At 38.2% G+C, this 6,823-nt stretch overlaps 1 long non-coding RNA gene across 1 annotated transcript; it reads right to left on the bottom strand.

Annotated features, from left to right (window-relative positions):
- Positions 1-5,115: 5,115 nt before the first annotated feature.
- Positions 5,116-5,859, bottom strand: LOC149177373 (uncharacterized). The gene is made up of 2 exons (XR_016258766.1): positions 5,520-5,859; positions 5,116-5,405 (listed from the first exon to the last, which is right to left on the bottom strand). It is a non-coding gene; the product is annotated as an uncharacterized LOC149177373 (long non-coding RNA).
- Between the last annotated feature and the right edge of the window lie 964 nt (positions 5,860-6,823).

The raw sequence follows: 6,823 nt of genomic DNA, 5'->3' as shown, positions 1-6,823 counted from the left end.
AAAGACCCTTAATCCTCTTCCTCTAGGAGATGAAATTGGGGGAATTAGAAACCCTAAAAAAATGTTCCAATCTGTGGCGAGGGTGCCAAGTATAGGTAGCATTTTCTTATGGTTCCTTGGGAGGTATATGTAACACATGGTATTCTTCCAACTTTCAATTCCCATCTCATCAAAATATAGTTCATTGGCTAGTTTTTTTTCTTTTACACCTCCTAAGTCATAAGGTATGTTGTTTCATAAATATTTGTATTTTGATTAATTATCAGGGAAAACAAAAATGTTGGTCTTCTGTTCACTCTTTAGAAGACATTGAGATGAGCCAAAATTTCATTATGGGAGGAGACTTCAACATCTCCCTCCACCCATGGGAGAAGAAAGGAGGATATCCTGTTTGAAATCCCTTTCAAGAGCAAATGGAAGATATTATAGCAAAATTCGGAGTACTTGATATCAAGCCACAAACAAATAAATTCACTTGGAGAAATAGGTGGGTGGGTATTAGCCACATTGTAGCTAGAATAGAAAGGTTTCAAATCATGAGTTCTTATCTTATGAAGCACCTTATGGCTTCCTCTCAAAGTTTTACTTGGAGTAGCTCTTGTCATCATCCAATCACATTAGAAATTTGATCTGAAGTGGATTATGATCCTCTACATTTATGATTCAGCCCTCTATGGTTTCAAAAGAAAGGATTCCGGGAAGTTCCATCATAAGAATGGGGGAAATGGATCTTTGTCTCCCTAATATATATATGGGAGCAAAAGATAAAAGATTTAAAATTGGCATTGAACAAATGGGCCAAGATAAATCAATAAAAAATAAGAAACTCAATCCTCCAACACAAAAATCAATTAGAAATATTCCAATATCAATTGGAACAAGAATATATCTGAGGTCATTCTATTGGAGTGGAAGAATGAATTTGAAATTATCATAAGGTGCTACATGAAGAAGAGTAAATATGGAGACGAAAGTCACACAACTTGTGGCCCCAAGAAAGGTATAAAAATACTAAGTTTTGTGACAATCAAGCCAAATTGAGGATGTGGAAAAATTATATAAAAGATATCGCTATTGATGGGGAAAAATTTACTGGTTTTTCTCAGATTAAAGAATGGACAGCTAAACATTTAAGCACTCGTTGTGAGGAATCCAATAATCAAGAGGAAGAGGTTGAGTGCTCTATGTTGGATCACAATCTATAATTAATCACCCAAGTAGACAATGATTCTCTCTTGCACTCCATATCAGAGGAAGAGATTTAGAAAGTGTCAAGTTCTTTTAATCCAGAAAAATCCCCAAGACCATATGGGTTTTTGGTACATTCTTATTAGAAATGTTGGGATATCATTAAATTAAATCTTTGCAGAATGATTGACTATGCAAGCATAATTATGTTGGAGGTGGAACCAACTCCTCCTTTCTAACACTAATTCCCAAGAAAGTGAATCCCTCTTCATTATCTTGATTTTGACCAATCTCCTTGTGCAACATGTCTTATAAGTTTATTTCCAAAATTCTTTCCCTTTGAATCAAACCCCTTGTTGAAGAATTTTCCTGTTAGGGAAAAGAGTCAACCTCCTAGGGTATGTTTTCAATTTCTCTCTATGTTTTTATATAGGTAGTACTCTTGTTTTTATATGCACTCAAATACTCAAATAATTCAAAAGTTAAAATGTGAACATTCAACACATGCACCTAGCAGTGGACTAGGTGTTTTGAATATAAAAGTGAAATAATGATAACATAAAATATATACTTTCAAGATTCATTCCACTATACTCATCCATTCACACATAATGAGGAAACACATTTGAAATAAATTTAATAGACATAATAAAGAGGATATGGTCAAAATATTTCAGAGAGATTTCATGCATTAAAATATCAGAAAGAGAATAGGAAAACATTCACGAATTTCCTACTACTTATTTAAAAGTTTTAAAACCACAAATGACATGCTCTCCTAAAAATAGCTCTCTATGAGATTCAAAAAATAAGTTTACAGGTTTTAATTTTTGAATAGAGTTAAGTGCCTAAAACGCTTCACAAAATCTTGATACCTAATGTAAAATGTAAATGCATTTTCTCCTAAGGGACTAGGATTGACCTCCCATGGACCCTAAGGGTACTTGGAAGAATGAAAGAAATTGTACTGAAGGATTATCTTTACAAATATATTAAACAATTCACAAAGTTGGATAGTAAAAAATTGGGACTAAAGTGGGGAATTGCTTCAAACCGAGATAAAAGAAACTCACAAAATTGCAAAAGGATGATGAGTGGAATGAATTCTCTCTCTCTCTCTCTCAAGCAGTTACTTGCAATTAATGATTTCATTTAAGGACATTTTAAGCCAATCTTTAATATATTCCTTTATCGTAGGATTGTTATGTCTTGTTTAATTCTTAATGAAAATATTTCTTCATCTAGATCTCTCTCATCTAACTATAGTTTCCCCATTATAACCAATAGGTCCTCGTTGTCATTAAAAAAATGACCAACCATTTCTTGATTTAAGCTTTTGAAAAATCAGCTAAGTTGTCGAAATAAACACCCAAAGATACTTTAATGATATTTAGTACATCTACTAACACATGTTTAGGGATGAGAGGAAAAAGTATTAGATTTTTTTTTTCCTCCTGTGGCGGAGCTCTGTCAATGGCGGGAGCAACCTAGGGTTTGCAGCTGCAACCTGTAACCTCAGCAACAGTTCTGGCAGCACAAAGGGACAGATTAGCAGATTTACTCCATAGAGGTCGAGGACTGACTCGACAAATGGTAAACGAGGGGTCCACCGGGACCCCAACCTTCAAGCAGGTCGTCATGCAAATGCAAAAAGCGTTAGAAGGGTTTAAAATCAATGGCTCTGGAGACCGTAAGGATGGCAGCGGCAGTAGAGGAGAAAGGACACAGCCGCTGCAGAAAGAGACAGGCAAAACCCCCCGATGAAGGGTAAAGCCAATAATGAACAGGAGACAGAGGGTAAAAGACCGGAAGCAGAACAAAGGAATACAGTACCAATAACAACCCACAATGAAGGCGGGAACGAAAATGGAAAAGAGCAGCAATCACAAGCGGAAAAGGAGCAAGCAAAGACAGACAACCCCGGCTCCAAACAACCAACTCAAGGGGCTTGCAAACCTAAGAAAAAGGAAACCCTCCGAGTTGTTTTCTCAGATCCAGATATTCAGGCCTATAGAGACCACATGATGGAGCACGCAGTCATCTGCAAATTTATGGGACTATGGCCAACAGAACGCACTCTCTGCCAATGGATAAAACAACACTGGAAGCCAAAAGGGGACGTTAGACTCCACCTTGGAGCTAAAGGCTTTTTCACGGTTGTCTTCACAAACCTAGAAGACAAGGACAGAATCTTCGACGGAGGCCCTTATTTCTTTGCCTCCGCTGGACTCTATATGAGGCCATGGAAGGCAAACTTCGTACCTGAACAAGAGACATTCACACAAGTTCCAGTGTGGATCAGGCTATTTTCACTACCCATAGACTATTGGGGACTGGCAATGCTCAAGCAGATTGGAGACAGGCTCGGAACCTTCATCAAGGTTTCTGAAGCCACAGTGCAACGAAGATATACCTCCTGTGCGCGCATTTGTGTTGAGATGGACGTATCGGGGGCCCTGCATGAAGGTCTGTGGCTGGAATTCAGAGATGAAGACTACTATCAGGCCATCGACTACGAACAGATCCCCTTCCGTTGCAGAAAGTGCCATGAGCACGGACACCTGGTCAGAGAGTGCCCTCTCAACAAAACAGGGGAAGAACACAAACAGGAACAAGCAACAAAGAATAAAGAGGCTTTCACAAGGCCAAAACTACGACAGAGAGCCAACAGGAAACAAACACACAAAGCAGAGACAGGACATGGTATCATCACTAACACCTTCAGCATCCTGGAAACGGACACAGACTCAGAAGGCACTAACAGAGACACAAAACGCATTGAAGCACCAGACAACAAGACAGAACATACTATTCAGGATGGGGAGGAAAATACACTCAGAACAGAAGTGCAAATGCAAGAGCATGACGAGGTACAGGATGAAGACACTGATATGTTAACCAGCGATGGGGGAAGCGAGGATCTAGAGCTCAATGCAATCCTAGAAAAAGAGGGAGTCAACCTACCAGCTCTGGAAAAAAGCTGGAAATCCCAAGGGCTAGACAACATACCTGAAGAAGAAATCAGGAAAATTAGTGATCTCTTCATAGAAAGACAAAAAGTGGAAATCGAAAGGCAAAACAGAAGATTAGGCATCGCAAAAGGTACAAGTAAGCAATCAAAACTCATAGCTCTCAACCCTACAGGCCGAAAGCCAAATAAAAGAAGAGGCAGAAGAACCAGCGGAGAAGTATTGCATGACCTCGGGGTTCTAATGATTAATTCTGGGAAAATGAAGGCTCTTCATGCCTTCCAGAACTACCAATGAATCTTTTAGTTACCAATGAAGGTCATCTCATGGAATGCAAGAGGGCTAAACAGCCAAGCTAAGCAGAGACTACTCAAGAGAAAGTTCCAACAGGAAAAGCCAGATATCATGTTCATCCAGGAGACCAAATGCGCCACCAACCAAATAGAGATCATCAGCAAGAGACTTGGTAAACCAATCAAATACATAGAGGTAGCCAGTCACGGATGGGAAGGAGGCATAGCTACATTTTGGGACACCCGAGCAATAAACATCATCTCAATGGAGGCTGCACGCTCGTTTATTGCCACTGAAGTTCAAATAACAGGTAACTCTGATACCTACCTATGCATTAATGTCTATAGCCCGCAAAGACTAGAGGACAAATTTTCTTTTCTTAATTCTCTTATGAATTTAAAGTTAAGATACCCCACCTCTAAGATCATCATGGGGGGAGACTTTAACATGATAACATCCCTGCTGGAGAAGAAGGGAGGTCTCAGAAAGCTCAACAAAGATTCAGAGCTATTTGTTGATTTTATAGAAGCTGCAAAGCTCGTAGACATCCTCCCCAAAAATGGTTCCTACACATGGAACAATAGGAGAGGAGGAGACAATAGGATCGCCTCCCGGCTGGGGCCATTACAATCAATGACACAACAGTTAATCAAGCTAATACATATTAGATTCCTAGGTTCAAATCACTTACCCTTCAATTTCGAAGTCCTTTGCTCATCCTTAAGCTTGGTAGCCATGACCCGTATTTTCCCTTCAGAAGTCGAGTACAGAGACAACACATTCATCGACACCGCAATCTTCACTGCAAATTCGTGTACCAAGTCCAAAATCCCAAGTTTTTCCAAACCCTCAGAGCCTTTTGAAGCCCTCACCTCGATACCTGCATGGCTAAAACTCAAACTCGAAGCCAAATTTGAAGTCGAGCTCTGTCGCACCAGCCAGGCCCTCAGAATCCTGTGGGATCCAGCGCGATCGGGCATTACGGATATAAAAATCATTAGCACTTAATTAAACTAAAATATACCAAATTCCTAGGTTTAAAACCCTTGCCCTTCAATTTCGAAGTACCTTGCTCATCCTTGAGCTTGGCAGCCATGACCCGTATTTTCCCTTCAGAAGCCGAGTACAGAGACAACACATTCACTTACGCTATAATCTTCACTGCAAATTCGTGTACCAAGTTTAAAATCCCAACTTTTGCCAAACCCTCAGATTCTTTTGAATCCTCACCTCGAAACTCGCATGGCTAGAACCTGAACTGGAAGCCAAATTTGAACTCTAGCTCTGCAAAAGCAGATATAATAACATCCTTCTTGAGTTCCTTTGGGCAAAAGTAGCGACGTTTCCATGCTTTTATGCTCTTTCCCTGTTTGTAGACTCCATAGCAAAATACGGCTTCCAATATAATTATTTTGTAAGATGTTTGGTTTTTGGTTTTTTTACATATCTCAATAATGAGTTTTTTGGGTTTTAAATAAATTTTGGGTTTTTTAAGGGGATTATTTTTTCAAAAAAAATTGTTTATTTGTTTATTTTCCTTTATTTTCCAATTGGTTTAATAATTAAGAGTGTGTTTTTTCCTAATAGGTCACAAGTTTAGATCTAAAGATGGTAGAGTTTGTATGTCTTTGTAAACTTTAGTATTCAAATCGATGTGCGAAGGTAGGTCCCTTGTCCCACAAAAAAAAGGGGCCTCATACACAAATTTGGTGTCTAGTTTGGCTATGACCTTAAAAAATTTTATTATTTTTCATTTTATTAATTTATTATTTGAATTTTTAAATAAATAAATAAATCATTTTTAATAAATATTAACCTTTTTAATAACTTTAAAAGGAATAGATTTATGTTTTTTTAAGTAAAAAAAATAAACATACCATTAAAATATACATTTTTAATATTAAAAAAAGAAAAAAAAATTCTTAGCAAAACCTTAACCATGTGCACTTGCTCAATAATGGACTTAGGCTCTGGGGCGCCCCTCTACTATGACAACCCTTTAGGTAGATTCCCCTCTTATAAACATTATAATATTGTTCTATATAAAATATAAAAGGTTGATATGGGGCACAAATTTCAAAGCTTAGGGAGGAGGTTGTTTGGGAAGTTAGAAAATGTCGTTGGCAATATCAATCATGCACTCACTAGTGGTTTTTAATGGCTAGTAATCTAATTAAATTAGCTAAAAAAATAAGGGTAGGCCCATACCCTATTGGGAAAAAAAACACAAGCAAGAAAAGGACAAGAAATTAATTAGAAGGCGTGGGTTGTGTTGGCAAGACATCACACCCATAATCCCCAACTATCGAATGAAGTGATGGAAGTCAAGAGGCCCAATGGGGGAGGAGACAAAGTTTTCAGATAGCAAGAGT

This window comes from Pinus tabuliformis, chromosome 4_1 (genome assembly GCF_031772625.1).
Source record: "Pinus tabuliformis cultivar Carrire ecotype Pingquan chromosome 4_1, CPIR1, whole genome shotgun sequence".
Classification (NCBI taxonomy): Eukaryota; Viridiplantae; Streptophyta; class Pinopsida; order Pinales; family Pinaceae; genus Pinus; species Pinus tabuliformis.
The sequence above is the reverse complement of the archived record's forward strand: the minus strand, read 5'-3'. Positions and strand labels throughout refer to the sequence as shown.